Below are 15,924 nucleotides of genomic sequence, written 5' to 3'. Positions count from 1 at the left end.
AGGATCACAATGAATTCCAAGCCATGTGTTTCTGTATTTGTACATACATTTTAAGTCTTACAACAGAATACAGCAGTTTCTTAAAACTACAGGACTTGGATAGATTTCTCTGACTTGCTTCTAATTTGCTGCTTACATCTGTTTTTTAAAAATTGCCATCCTGCTCCAAAGTCTGTTGAACTACATGAGGAGCTTTCTCTTGACACCAGTAAATGCTGGATCAGGCCACTAATACAGAAAGATTAATCACTGCCTCTAACGTCTGTGTCTTTGGGAATTGTGTGAGGAGGGCGCTGGAACAACCACAAGCCATTTTGGAAGTTCCAACACAAAATGACTAAAGGATTCATCCCACTGTTAAATAACAGTTTTGAAAACAAAATAATGTATTCTTACAATAATATGATGTAACCTCTGATTTTCTTATTTTCCCTTTGTGAGACCGTTAGCTTGTATACGTGTTCTTCACATTTCGTCTGTGTTCTCCTTGTATTTGTCTTTCCAAACATGTAATGAGTAATTCTGGAAGTAAAGGAGAAACTCTCTCCTTTGTCACTGAACTTAATTCCTCAAAGGCAGCAAAAAGGTAGTGTGATGAGCAAATATTTAAGTAACAAGAGATCTATATAGCCACAAATGAATAGAACTGGTCACAAATACTGCATTTGTTTTGATAACTCAAAAAAACAAGAGCTAGGATCTGACACACCATTATTATTAATTAACAGACCCAGAACAAACACAGGAAGCCAAGCTCCAAAACAAATACTGCATAGGACACTGCTGCTAAAACCCAAAATACCAGCCAAGGAGGCAACAAGATCAGAAATATCCAAACAAAACACACGCAGGGCCTGTGGCTGAGCAACGGTACTCCCACACAGCTACTACCTTCTGCCTTCCTGAGGGAAACAGAGCCCATATGCTGAACCCAAACAAGATCACCTCTCCTTGCCAAACACCAGCTCTATCTACCCCATCTCTGGCACTTACATTTATTGAAGCCTAAAGATTTGGAAGTGCTCTTCACAGCTCCTTTCCAGTTCTCCACCAGCTCCCCTCAGAAAGTGACCATTACAAAATCTGGGTGAACAAAGAGTATTAGAACTCTCTGCTGACCTCAGTAGCTGCCAAGGTCTCCCCACAGGGTCACTGGGGTCAGACAGCCCCCATGGATGTTCACTTTCCCATAGCATGTGCCTTCCTGCCAGCTTAAGGTGGTATCACCCAGAGGATACTGATGGGACACAACTAAAACACGGGCCCTAGCACCACTATGCGCTGTCAGTTGTATTAATTGCTGAATTAACCAATACACTGTGCCAATATATAATGAACCATCTTTTCCCCACTAATTCTTATTCTAATTTTTCATTTCCTAGCTGCCCCAAGACCAAAAATAAAAACAATTTCCATGTGGTAAACTTAGAATTCTGCATCCATCATGAAACAGATAGGGCTGGATTACAAAGGAAGAAAGGATAAAGGAGTTGTTCCCTATCTTTTCCTTTCAGCACTGCACATTGATACATTCAGATAAGACATGCCTTCTCCTCTTGTCACTTCTCAACTCCCAAATGACCACCAGGCATGTGCTGTCTGCTGAATTGGAGGAACACTTGGCTTTCAGTGGGATATGGCTGGCTGTAACAAAAGGCTCCAATGTCTTACACTGTTTTGCCTTAAACATTGCTCTAACGTGCAATTACCATAGAATTCACTGAGAAAACAAAGTTCCTGGGTGATTCATGCTGCATACTTTCCCCAAACCTGAGCTAAAACCTTCAAAGCCTCCCAAACTGAATCACCAGACTGAATCACCCTGTTTCCAAATGCGTGGGGAGCAGCTCAGAGGTGCTGCACACGGGAGCTGTGGAAAGCACAGCCCAGGAGGGGGAAATCATCCCCCTCTGCAGCAGAACCACCCAGGATCTAGGGAAGGGGGATTGGTAATTGAGCTCATATCATTCTGGCCCTGGCTGTGCTCCCATTTGTTTGTGGTCAACGGGAGTTCTTCCCCTGCTTTCAGCACAGCTGAAATTTGCCTTTTGGAATTGGCAGAGGCTTGAAGTTTGCACCTGGGAAGGCTCCACACAGGTGCATGAAGGATGGAGACCCTGCTCTGCTTGGAGACCACAGGTGGAGTCACTGTAGGGACACTAGCTGCACACCCAACAGCAGAGCTGATCAGCAAATATTTCTAGATTTTTAGCAGAAGAATCAGCCCCTTTGCTCTCAGCCCTTCCCATCAACTTCTCTTTCCCTCACATAAGCACCGTGACTTGATGGCCAAAATGATGCATCTATAATTTCTACAATAACATAATGAAACAGTTTTCAAAATTTATCAGAACCAGACTCAGGTCATGAATAAAGCCACTGTACACGGATAAATGTTGTAAAGGACTAGGAACACGGATTTTAAAATTCAGTGCTCTTCATCTCTCATAATCTCTACGTGAAAATTGGCTGCAATAAATCCTAGAAATTTGACAGTCTAGATATTGTTGTTTACTCATAACTTCTTTTAAGCTACATTTGTCAACATTCCATATTTCCCATTTTCTTAAGTATACAAAAGTGTCTTTGACTGTGTGGAGGGACAGAGTCGAAACAATGAAACATTTTCAGTGCAGCATTGCAACCAAAACCACTCAATTTAATATACAGGTTTGACAGTCTAAGGTGTTTTGTCTAAGGTGTCTATTTTGCCCAGTTTGTTTTTTTTTTTTGTTGTTGTTGTTGCTTGAAATGGGTTCCTGGGCAAAGCACCACAGATTTAGAATGACACACTGCCATGTTTTTAAGGAAAATATGGTTTTGTTTAGGCTACAATGAGACGTTTTCACAATTTGTCTCTGGCAAACCAAGACTGAAAACTCCAGAGTCAATTTATTTCGTGTGAACTGAAGTAACATCTATCTTAGTAAAGAAAACTTTACAACAAAAGAGCCTTCATCATAGTAAGACCTAAGAGCTTTCCTTCTAAAAATGAAGGGTTGCCATGCAATTCTTAACTCACACCAATTCACGAGGCTACGAGCCATGTATTGTTTGGAAGCCATGGGGGTAAATCAAATTATCATGAATGACACTAATGATCCCACACTTGCCTGAACATAATGCACCTTATACAGTCTTGGCTTTAGGGATTATTTTTTATATATACAATTAGTACAAATGGTTTACTCTCCCTCCTTTGTTGACTTTACAAAGAAATGCACTCAGGTACAGAGTCTGCCTTTCCTGGGTTAATTATGGGAACCAAACCAGCCGTGTCTATCGTGTGATAAGTCCCCAGGTAATACCTGGGAAAGCCCTGAGTGCAATAAATGGAGGAGCAGATCATAAAATGCATAAAATGACTACCCTCTACTGGATGGAGCCAGAGCAGCTGAGCTGTGTCAGTGGATCCCCAAAGCCATGATTTAACACAACTCCTTTCACAGTGCCTGGGCTGGGTTTGGGTTTGCACAGCAGTGGATCTAAATGCAGTTGTCAAAAGGAATCCCTAGGTGAGCAGGGTATTCTGTCCTTGGACAAAACCAGCATTTCTGCTAAGCACATGTCAATTATAAGCACAAGATACAAAAAAAGTGAAGGTTTTATAATGAGAGAAGAGAACCATCACAGACTTTCAGAAATCCAAATGGTTTCTTTGCCTTGCACTTTTATTTCCCAGCAAAATCAGGCCAGATCCCAGCTGGTAAAAACTGGCAAATTTCCATTAGCCTGTGGGTCATTAACTCTGAAAAAAGGGCAGTTTCAAAACCAGTTTTGTGTATAGTGTTAGTTTCTGTCAGCGTTGCTATAAACAATCAAAACTGAAAGTATCTGGTATGACCACAATACCCATTTATTTCTCTTGCCATTCAGAGATGTGTTCCAACCCTGATTTTCATAAAACAATTGACACATATCAGAAGCTATATCTGACAAGCTGAAATATTCAACCCAAACTTCTAAGTTTGCACCCTCCTGTCCACCTATAACCATCACATAAATTCTCCATGGCAGTGCTTTAAGCTGCTGAAGGGAACAACTCATTCAAGATGGCTGGCACAAACACAAGGAGCAAAAAACTGACAAATGTAGGGCCAGGTGCAGATTTAGCAGAGATGTCTGCAAAGGATCTGGCTTCTTTCCCTCTCCCCAGGTTTTGTTCACCATCACCTGCCTGTGCTCCTGTACCTGTGCAGCTCCCACATGCCCAGGGCTCCTTTCCACAGCCAAACACAGAGCTGGCCCCAGGGCTTTGGGACAGCCACCACTGCACACCAAACAAGCTGGATCCAGCACTTGGAGCTTCACTGCCTGGATTTTGAGTGAGTTGGACAATGAAGCTGCAGGTGAAGCTGCTGCTGTGCTCAACAGTCTCTCTTTGCCCTGTTTCACAGCAGAATTAAAGCATCCATGTGTCATGGCACAGCAGTTTCTGGCACAAAGCTGTATGAAGCGTGTTAGCTTTCACTGGAATCAATAGTGAGATTTTCCTTCATGGTGAGGAGAAACATTTTGTTCTATAAAGGTGAAACCTGGTAAAGGCAAAGCACAGCAAAAGGTATCTTTCTTAGCAAATGGACCCTCTAGCCAGTCATCCCCCACTTCACACCTGCCACTGTGCAATGAAGTACCTTTTTGTGAAAAGGTCTGAGAGTCTGGCCTGGCAGGACAGTGGAGTCCCCAGCTGCAGGGATGCTGAGCACCCGGTGCTCTGCATGGGGACCATCCTCATAGCAACATCAGCAGAACAAAAATACATAAATAATACATTCAGAGTGCAGACATCTGAACGCTTGAACTGTATCCCTGTGCCTGCTAATGCACTTCCCTCTCTTATACCCAGTAATGCAGTAATCTCTGTTCAGAGAGTGGCAAAAATGTGACATAATTCTGCTATCAAAATTATTCCCTACAATTTATTTTCCAATTTTTTAAGATCGCTTATGTTACTCATATAGTTGGGCATCTTCTATTTCCACTATGAAATTATTCCACTCTAAAATAGGCCTCCTTTTTGGGAAACCTTTAGTGAAAAATTAAATTCTCCTTTGCCTGATTTTGCCCAATCATCCCTACTTGTTTTCTATTCTTTCCTAAATAATCCCTCCCTTTTCTTTTCTCCCCACCCTAGCCTCAGTTTAAATACTTTCATCTTTCCTTAAAAGACTCTCTCTCTGTCCCCTTAATCATTTTTTTAATTTCCCATCCTTTAGGCAAGTGCCAAAGATGTTAAAATGAAAAATGGATGCTTGCCATAAAGGAACAGAACTCCTGTAACTCCAAAACAGTTGAAATCATGAAAACTTGCAGGCCATTACCCCTTATGTGAATGGTATTTTTACAGCACTAGAAATGAAGTAATGCAATTACAAATATTCATGTTTTAAATGTGCTGTCATTCCAGCCTGCTACAAGTTGCCTGAGAGGTACTGAGGAAGGCTGGGGGTATCACAGTCCCCCGAGAAGAAGACCCAAGCTTCACAAAGGTTCCTTCCATTCTTATCCATTTCACTTTGCTCAGTGTTAAAGTCTTTCCTTTACGAAGTCCTAAATTTGCTGCTTTTCAATATCTATCTGTGAGAAGGGACAATGCAGAATCCATCACCCAGCCTTTCCCATTCACTGTCAACTCCAATACCTTTCCCTCCAAATTCAGCAGAATCTCTTCACACCTGAAAATATTCTGAGGGTCTCCTTTCAAAACCTGAACAGAAATGTTCAGTGGTCAGCTGAGATAACTTTGTCACCTCAGCTCAGAAGCAAGGTGTATGCAGGAGGAAATTTGCCAATCTGAAAAGCCATCATCTGTAAGACATGCTATTTTTCAGCTACCTGGCTAAAAGAACTACTCTGACTAAGCTGGTATGCTCTGTGCATCTGATGCATGTCTGGTTCCTGAGTGTTGTCAGCTTTTCACTCCTTGGCCTTGAAGACAAAGCATGACCTAAAAATGTTCAGTTGGACCAAAGTACTGTAAACAGGGAACTCCGAGATCACCACGACCATGCAATTAAAAATGTCATTACACTTGAGGATATGCAGGAAGATAAAACCCCGCGAGTAAATGTCATACTTAAAAATATTTTCACACAACCTGCTTTTTTTTGTGACCTCCCATGTCTTTTCTGAGGGGACAGTTTATTACATGGAGGCAAGTGGGCAACACGTCAAGCAACAGATGTGGTTTTGTTGAGAGCACCCCACACTGAGTCAGGTCTACTGCTGTTTTTTGAGTGCAAGCTTGTACCACAAGGTATCTATCTCTTGCCAGATCCCTTCTCCCTGCAGTACTTGAATGTGTTTCCAAGCATCATGACTTGCACCATTCCAGGAACATCCCCCTGGGCCTTGTTTTATGTAGAGACAGTTTGCTCGAGGTCCACAGGGAACTGGGTTGAGACTGTGTCTCTTTGTAAGGAAAGCAGGGTAATTTCTACAGCTGGCCAGCTCCTGAGCACAGGCAGACAAACGTAGTTGTACCCAATTTGAAATCAAGGGAAAAAGGGCAGGATTTGTTTCACATGACTGAAAGGTCCTGACTTACAAGCCACAATGTTGACAATACACCTTTCCTGAAAGCATGGACAGAGAGGTGCTCTGTGCCTCCGGGTGTACTGAAGGATTATTGTAAGGTGGTGCCTGGGCTCAGTGACCCAGATGGCCCCACCAGCTCTGCCTTGTGCTTTCCTTTTTGTAATACTCCATCTTCCTCACTCTCTCACTGAAGCAGGGTGCAATCATATCAACATGGATACAGCAGATTACTTTTACAAGGTTCCCACCAGTCTGACATTCATCAGCTTTCTAATCTCGTGGTAACACAATCCCCTTTACAAGTACGCGCTCGCGCTCTCAGGCCGAGGGCTGCAGGTTAAACTGATACCCAGGTCCTGCATTCCACCAGCTGCTGATTGACTGACCCTGTTCCTGACATTCCCAGGGCCTGGCAGCCCTCCGTGCAAGGGTTAAAGGGAAGTTGTAAGCAACAGTTCTCAAACACTTGGAAGAATCTCCTTGAATCAAAACCATTTCATAAAAGGCTCTCTGCCAGGCAATAAAATATTTTTTGATGGACTCTTATTTTATCATTACCCATGTAAGAAAAATGTATTGCAAGAATCCCAACACAATTCAGGGAAGTAATCATTTGCAGATTTAGTAGGCATTCTCAATTGGCAAAAATGAAAGATTTATTGTAGGCATGATGAAACAAAGAGCAGTTGTGCAAACTTTACTGAGCTGGATTATGAGAACATGCTTTTTCCATTTCCCACTTTTAAATGCCCTGGATGCAGTTTCAAAAGACAGATCAAGATCAATTATTTAACACTGCAGCTCCACTGTACCTGAGCAGAGGATCTCTTCACACATATGTTATCTGTACACAACAATAAAAGAAGGAGATGGAGGGAAGACGCTGATAGAGACAGCTACAACAGACTTTGAAATAGAACTCCTATTGTTCCTTGACTCCACAATCAGCCAGGGATGTAAACAGAAAAGTCAGGCACTGACAAATGTCTGTGATTAAATGCGCAGCTATTTGAAATGCAACCATTTCTGACTTCCCCAAATACATAAATTACAGGTGTCTTGAAGACAGAACACAGGGCACCGAATTCTCTACAATGGTGACTTTTTCTTTGAAAGCCACAGTACAGCTAAATAAAACCACTGTCTTGCACACCTCTACACAGGTGAATAATATCCTGAAGTAGAAGGGTCTTTCTGGTCAGTGAAGTTGCACAGTCTTACACCAATTTTACAAAATACATGAAAGAGAAAATACTTTGTGAAGGAGGATATCTTTTCCTTCCCTTTTCTGCCAGGCACTTAATGTGTTCTTTAGAATGACAGCAGTTTAAACAGGGAGAGAAAGCAGCAAAGTAATTTGTCTTAATTCAGCTGTGTCCAGAACTTGGGCACAAGAGTTTTCATCACACAGGAAATGCCACTGGCAGACAAAAGCTTGAAAGACCTTTGAGATTCTCAGCAGAAGAAATGATTAGAGAAGCAAAATAGCATTATGGGCACAGTAGGTTATTTGCCTCAGTACCTCACTGTGATAATTCACCCCCATTGTGCCCCAAAGAAATTTATTTCATTGTACTCGTAAGGAAAAGGAGCTCCAAGGTGACAATATTCCAAAGTGTTCACGGCATTTCAGTAACTCAGTTCCTGGTCTGAGAGGAAAAGGATCTCAACCTCAGGGATGCAGAGCAGGGCACCTCCAAAACAAACCTATCTAAAACCAGGCCTGCTTTTGGAAATAGCTCTGAGTGAGCTGTCAGATGCCAGCAAGTCACATTTTGATATATTTAGCTTAACCAGGACATTGTTTTTTTACCAGGCCCACTGGACTACTTGCTAAATGAGCCAGTGGAGGCTTCAGAATGTGAGCCTGCACTGCGCAATGGTGGCTTTTCATTTCTCATCTGATGTTAACGGCCAAGTGCTGCTGGCTTGCCCCAAAGTAACAAACAAATGCATCATATTGAGAACTGAGATAAAACTGCATAAATGACTGTATAAAGTTTTTAATGTGCACTAAATTCCTCCTTCTCCCTTGAGACTACACTATACAGCTTCTCTGTTGCCTACAAATGCAGATTAACATTTTTATTAAATGACATAGGTTGCACTAATATGGAGCATTAAAACATATTGGCCTAATAAGAAATATTATTAAGCATATTGTTGGCACAGGTTTTAAACAATATTTAATTTTATAGCTTTTTAATTTGACCAAGCCTTCTGCCAGGTGATACAAACTATTTTTCCTTCTTGAGGTTAATCACTGTTCAGAGAGGCTAAATCACTGAGACTTCTGAACAATTCCTACCACTTTTAATAATCCCCACAGAACACATACAAAGGAATAAAATAAAGCCAAGCACTTAACCTCAAGAACACAAGCACAAATACTTTCTTTAAAATTTTAGAAATTACAAGCTTTACATCAAGCAGACAAGTTGTCCACCAAATTACAGGATTAATAATATTCAGATGCAAGTTGGGTTTTATAAATTAAATTTCAGGGAGTAAAAAGAAAATTCCTCTCTCATTGCTTGTAGATATTACTCAAATCACTGAATGCACCCTGTTTCATCAGATGTTCTGGAGACAACTCACCCTCACAAAATTATGCTGAATCCAGCAAAATTATGATTTTAGGACACAACTGCTGGACACATCTTTGAGGTACTCTTGAGATGTACTAAGGTATTCCTACAGGAAATAGGTATTTCACAATTACATTTCCTGCTCTGTAAAAATTATTACTAGACTGGAGAATGTATCTGACTAGTTGAGGGTGTATCACTTATCTTTACTACTGAGCAGATTTAAACAGTGAAACCCATGGATTATTCGCTCCAAGGCAGGGGAGACAGTGAGAAAGAAACCTTATCACACTTCTGATGCATGGGAAATGGTGAGCTACAGAAATCCTGAAGAGTTATTGCAAATGCAGTACTTAGAGGCTGGAAAGCTTTTCTCCCTTTTTGCTCTTCAGATGTGATTATTTGATAAAATCCATTGATCTGCATGGCTAAGAAAGTGATCTTGTGGTGCAGCTGGAATGAATTGGGAGTTAGGAGGCTGTTTGCAAAATATCTTCAAAAGGTGATGCCTCATGAGAGGTTTATAGGTCTGTGCCGAGGCTGGGGTTTGAATAAATCTACATGCAGAGCCAGGCCACAGCAGAGCTGGAAAGAATTCTAAGTGTCTTAATATGAGAAAGAATCACTACTTGCTGAGTCTTGTGGGACAAGAGGATAAAGATAAAAACATGGTATCAAAATGTCATTTTTGTATGCAAACTGGGCAAAAGGAAGGGAAAGGAGCCCAGAAGAAGTCTTCCAAAAAAGACCTGGGAGACATGCCTAGAAGTTCGTCTGGCGGCCAGACACGGCAGGTCACAACTAATAAATTTCACTTTTAGAAGCTGGGCATTCTTCAGCCCATATTATTTGACAAAGAACATGAATGACTTTGCTTGGTGTGGAGGAGTTCTGGTACAATTACCCATCCTGTATGCCACAAGGGTGCCAGCAGCACAGTCCCTGTGGAGAACCACTTTTAATACAAAACTGTTCCCTTCCTGGAAGATTTTCTCTTTCAATCAGAGAGCACTGTCAGGTATTTGTCAAAAGCTCAGTGTTTAGTATTCTGACAAATATTTGTGGCTTTGCAGGCAAATGGATCATTTTCCTTGTATTCAAATCAGGTCACAGTTGGAATTGTGGTGAAAAATATGTGTTTCAGTAGCCAAATCAGAACACTGAAGAATGAAGAGAAGATAAATCAGTCCAGGATTAGCTGAAATATAATTGTTTAGGGGACTTTACTAACAAAATATAATCACTGAATAAATCAAATGGGAAAAGCTTTTAAACAACAACAAAAAGAAGTGTCTTTCTTTAAACCTTACTCATCCTGAAACAGAAAGTAAAAAATGATGGGTTGAAATATTGAAACATTTCCAAAATAGTACATTGTCCATAAAATGTCAATAGTAACAAAATCCTCTAGTCCTGTTCTCTGTCCTCCATCACTTCTTTTCTAAAATGGTGACCCAGATTCACTAATGTTTTTTTTTTCCTCAAAGCTCTACTGTGATCCTACTGCTGGTTGAAAAAAACTAGTGGAATATCTAATAAAATTTCTATCATGGAGGATGGAAATGAATATCCATGCTTTTGTCACAAGGCTATCTGTTCCCTAAACCACTAGCTACCTATCACCTTACCTTCAGCAGATACCAAGTATTGTTAGAGGAAATTATCCAACACTGTGAGAACCATAATAGTGGCAATTAATTACTATATCCTGTGGCAGGGAGTTTCACGGGGGGAGTGCCCATTATGTTGCAGTGATATTACTGTTAATACCCCACTTCGTTGCTTATTTAACACACTCAACAGCAATACCTACACACAGTCACCAGATCTGCACAAATGTATCAGGAAATCTTCAGGATTAGTATGTTTTAAACAGGTCTCAAATCACTTAATAACTTATCAGGTCAAATGAAATTAAACCTTGTGGAATTAATCATTCTCATAGGATAAAAAAAGTATGCATCTGAAAGCCTTCTCCATGAACTTTCATGCTATACCTCTAACCACCACATTCCATTTCTCAGATCTCTTCAGTGTCCTGTATAACATTTTTAAGGCACAAAAATGAACTTGAAAACCATTCTGGATTCTGGCAGCAACACTTGGAATTTACTTCATTTTAATTTATTCAGATTTACATAAAAAGAACCTCTGTCAGTATGCCAGCCAGACCTAACCCGTATCAGACTGCTGGAAAGTAACAGAAAAGGCAGCCAGTCCAGCTTTGTCAGAGCACAATTCCACCAGGTCCAGCATCCTGTATCATTCTTCTATCAGCCTGATAAAGCAGATGCACATCATAGAATGTCCTGAAGCCCAACAAACCCAGGACCAAACTGGAAGGCTGGTAATCTTTCAGGAAAATCCTTGCAGCTTCTCCCTCTGCAGCCCAGCTCAAAGCAAGATCTCAAGCCCCCAGGGGTAGTGCAGGGCCATTGCACTGTACTCATTTGCAGTTCTGTCCTGCTGCACTGCAACACGGGACAATCCCATTCACAATGGAATCTGGGCCCAGTAATTTCTGCTGATTTTGCTCTGCAAGATCTGTTAGTGTGGAGCTTTCCTGGGGGCAGACACAAGTTCAAATTCACCAGCTGGTTGGCCATGAGCTGAGAGAGAGCCAAGCCTAAAGCCAGTTGTTGGCCTGCCCTCCAGTGCTGGGGCATGCTTAAACCCATCTGTACTGCCCTGGAATCTGCAGTGGGCTTTGTAAACAAACAAATATTGTGTTTCCACAAAACCACTGAATTGCTGTCTACTCCTCTAATCAGAGTGTTTTGAATGCTGATGTTCCTTGACAGTATCGGGAAATGCCATCAGAGACCTAATAAAAAGAGAGATCTCTGGTGAGGCAGCTTTGATAGAATGGATGTTTCCTACTACTGACTTCAAAGGAAAGAAAGTGAGCCTAATATTATTGTTGTTCTTTTAAAGCACTCCTTTGGCATCAGTGCATGACACCCTCCACTCCAAAAGCTGAAAACACTTTCCAGACTTCCACAACATTCCCTCGAGTCAGGCATGGAAACGCATTGTTCAGGTGAAGTAACTCACAAGCGGATAAGCTGCTGCATGCAGACCCATTCTCCCCACTGATGCAGGGCTGTCCCTGAGACTCCTCTGTAGCTGTAGGCCTGTAAAGATCTCATTTCTCACACTGCATTGCTGGACACACACTCCCCATGGACTGCAGACAGCATCAGACTCACCATCTACTGAGAACAGAGATGCCACACTGGTTTCCTCAGAAACAGAAGCAATAATACTAATCTGCTCCACAGGCATTCTCCTATATTCCCAATAACCAGGTTGCTGCCCATGAAATGTTACAGATGCAGCCAAGCCTTCTGATGAAAGCTCTCACACACTCACATCGTGTCAAACCACCTACGTCAGAGACGTGCAGCAAAAAATTAACAAGAAGTTCAGCCAGAGCACAATCTTTTGTGCAATCTGTACAAAAATCTGTTTCACCAGTAAATTGCAAATTGTTAGTTTGTGTGAAATGGTGATTGGAACACAAGATCTGCCCTGGAATGCTGGAATTGCCTAAAGACACCCTTAGGCAAGTTACTTATCTTCTCTGTCTCAATTTCCCCATGTTTAATGCAGTACCTGCGGTGTCTCAGCCTTAGGGATTCAAAAGAACTGACTACAAGCAGCACAGGTGCTGAATTTCACTGTGTACAATACAGCACCCAAATCATTCCATTCAGATTCCTCCCAAACTGAGTATGTTGAATATATACATGAAAAGAAGATTCTGCTTCAAAGCTTTAACTCTCTAGGCAAACACAGAGAAACAGGTTTAGAACACACAGAGGAGGCATTTGTTTCTTTGAAATACAAAAGCTAAAGACATTACCCATAAATATTATCCCTGTCCAACTCATTTCATGGATATCACATACGTTATGATAGCCAATTTCTATAAACACTAATTACACCTGTAGAAATCACATGAAGGTTAATTTACCTTGATCCTGTCTGGGGAGGCTCCTGAGCACACACAATTGCAGTGATGGGAACATATTTTCTACTCATTATGAAGCCACAAGACTACAAGAGGGTAAACTAATAAGCCAAGTACAGATTTGTCCAAATCAAACAATTCTAGACAACTAAATGAGCAACTCTGTATTTAGATTTGCAAGCAGAGGTTTAAACCAAGGATGTAATATCTGGAGATCCGTATGCTTCTACTCACCAAAGTATTCAAAGAACTGAAAGGCAGCAAAAGATGCAGTTATGAGAAACTTTCTCTCTTCCTTTTTTTTAAATAAAAACCATTTAAGCTTGCTAATTTTTGCTGTCTCAGACAATCAAAATTCCAATTGTCTGGGACATCAAATCTAAAAAAGCATGAAATTAATCTTCAGAAGTTAGAGTCTTAAATGCATTGCATCATTATTTTTGTTGGATATATTTTTGATTATAATGCAGATGAACCCCAAATTTAATAAAACTAAAATAACATGAGTTAAGTATGAAACATAACAGGATATTGCAAAGAGATTAGGTAGTTTCCTTTAGACTACTTGCAGAGCCCAAGGAAAAACCAAACTGAAGGACACAATGATGAGAAGGCACCACTTAATTAGAATATTTAACAGAATATAAAAACAGAATACTCATAGTACCAGCTCTGGCAATGGAACACAGTGAGCAGAATATGGACCCAAAACATCAGCAGTGCTCCACACCAGATCCTGTTTTGCCTGTCGTCTGCCTGGAGTAAAGAAAGAAGCAGGCTCGCTAAATTCAAACCAGCTGCAACGATGAGAGTGTTACAGTTGGACTGAAGGAAGCTTACCTCATGAAAGTATTGTGGAAACTGCTGTTGGAAAGATAATAAAAGGATTAACTGCAGTTTTAGTGAACCATTTACTTTTCAATCAAAATGTCTCATGTATTTCCTGTTCTCAAGTAGCTTGAATTCCAAAATTCCTTTGTCTATTACAGTACATAGTAGCAAAGCCTGTCATAAGAAATTAATAATTTTACATGGAAAAGTACTTTTATGCATGATGGTGGGGTGCTGTTCACTGTTAGCTTCTCCTGAGCAGTTCAATACTTAGTCAGGCAGTAATCTTACAGGCAAGAGAGAAATCGAGGGCTTAAAAAGAAAGCACAATGGGTAATTGTGAACAGGGAAAGAAAATCTCCACTATAAATATCAAGATGCAAAGTTACTTTAACAGAGCTACAGAAAAAACAAAACAAAATCTCAGACTTTTATAGACAGAGAATTATCTGCCTTCTTAAATTGCAGGAATAACAGCAAAATTATTACCACATCTAAAGCAAAGTCATCATTTAAAATGATGTGACATCACTGCACAACACTGCACAGCAGCCCCTGTTTCACGTGGAATGGAATTCACTGGGCAAGTAATCCCCACTTGATATTAGTAACTTCAAGGAGCTGTGCTGCAGCTTTGGATCCTGCCCCTGCTAGATCAAGCTCTTTTCAGGGTAGAAAACTAAATTTGCAAAGAAGACATGGTTTCTGTGTATTCTCTTGGATCCACTTCCCTCCCTGCAGAATTCCAGACTGCAACATTTAACACACAATACCTCTGCTGACAGTGGACAGCTCTTATTGTGGGAAGAGAAGAGTTAACTCCAAGTTGAGCAATGTGAAGATCCCAGTCCTGATTGGGCCATTCCATGTATGGGAACAACTACAGTATCTGCTCCAGTAAAAGAGATCTTTAAAATACTTACATGGCAAGGCTATATAAATATGACATAAAGGCTGTCTGCAATATCAGATGCAGAGGTTTTCCCAACCTATTCACAAAATCTTGATGTGTTATCAATAGCTGGTACTTTACTGCAGATGAAATTAATTGAAAGTAGGACATTTTTAGCATTTGCTAAGATATTACAGCATTTCTCTGGTTTACCAAGTTTTCTGTAGGAATGGAAATGTAACATTAGAAATCTGTCATACAATACCTGTTAAATATGCATTTTTCAGGAAAAGAGACAAGTTCCCTTATCCACAGAGTCTACTGATCTTTCAGCACCACAGGAAACTAATCAGGGCTTCATGTTTTAAGTATGCTTTCAATTTACTTACCTACACTTTTATTTGGAAAGAGGCAAACTTCCATTATCCTTTGATAATTTATATAATTTGTAACTAAAGAGATCTATTCAGGGGAAGTTAAATTCATTTGTACATTTAGAAAATGTCATTGAGCTACTTCTGGAATAGAACCACTCAGTTCTTGTTTTCAAAGCAAGAAGAAACACACATAAGTCTTAGAGTGTTTCCATTTTATCTTGGACAATTTGATGGTATTCTCTAAGTATGTTTAGGGAATACCCACTAAACAGTGCAGACATTAAGATAATATTTTTCATTTATCAAATGGAAGTAAAAAGATAATTAGGACAATCACTTACAGAAAAAACTTTTCTCTGCAATATATCTTGAATACTCTTGTTTTCTTCTTTGTCCCTACCATAAGCATCGTAGGCCTGAAAGTGTTTTCTACAAATATTCTTTCCTATTCCTCCACAGAAAGCTACAGCTTACCATGGAAAAGTTTGTCATGATCTAACAACCTTACAAGCATTTTCCATTGCATCATGCTCTGATCAAAACAATAAAATAGACATACAGCTGAAAATTCTGCCTATCAGGAGCCACAACCTGCTGCCATAACCATTCCCTTTGTCTGCGCTTTTTTGTGCATGTGTGTGCGTGCACACGCATGTGGGTGTTACAAATGAGACTTTCCAAATTTCATGGTCCAATCTGGAAGCTTATGTCAAACTTGTTTTGCTT

At 40.5% G+C, this 15,924-nt stretch overlaps 1 protein-coding gene across 1 annotated transcript in view; it reads right to left on the bottom strand.

The window, feature by feature from the left end:
- The window catches only part of GLIS1 (GLIS family zinc finger 1), a 179,542-nt gene that overhangs the window by 73,079 nt on the left and 90,539 nt on the right, over positions 1-15,924 (bottom strand). The gene's annotated exons all lie outside the window — the stretch shown is intronic.

The sequence above is a fragment of the Lonchura striata genome, chromosome 9, assembly GCF_046129695.1.
Source record: "Lonchura striata isolate bLonStr1 chromosome 9, bLonStr1.mat, whole genome shotgun sequence".
In the NCBI taxonomy this organism is placed as follows: domain Eukaryota; kingdom Metazoa; phylum Chordata; class Aves; order Passeriformes; family Estrildidae; genus Lonchura; species Lonchura striata.
The sequence above is the reverse complement of the archived record's forward strand: the minus strand, read 5'-3'. Positions and strand labels throughout refer to the sequence as shown.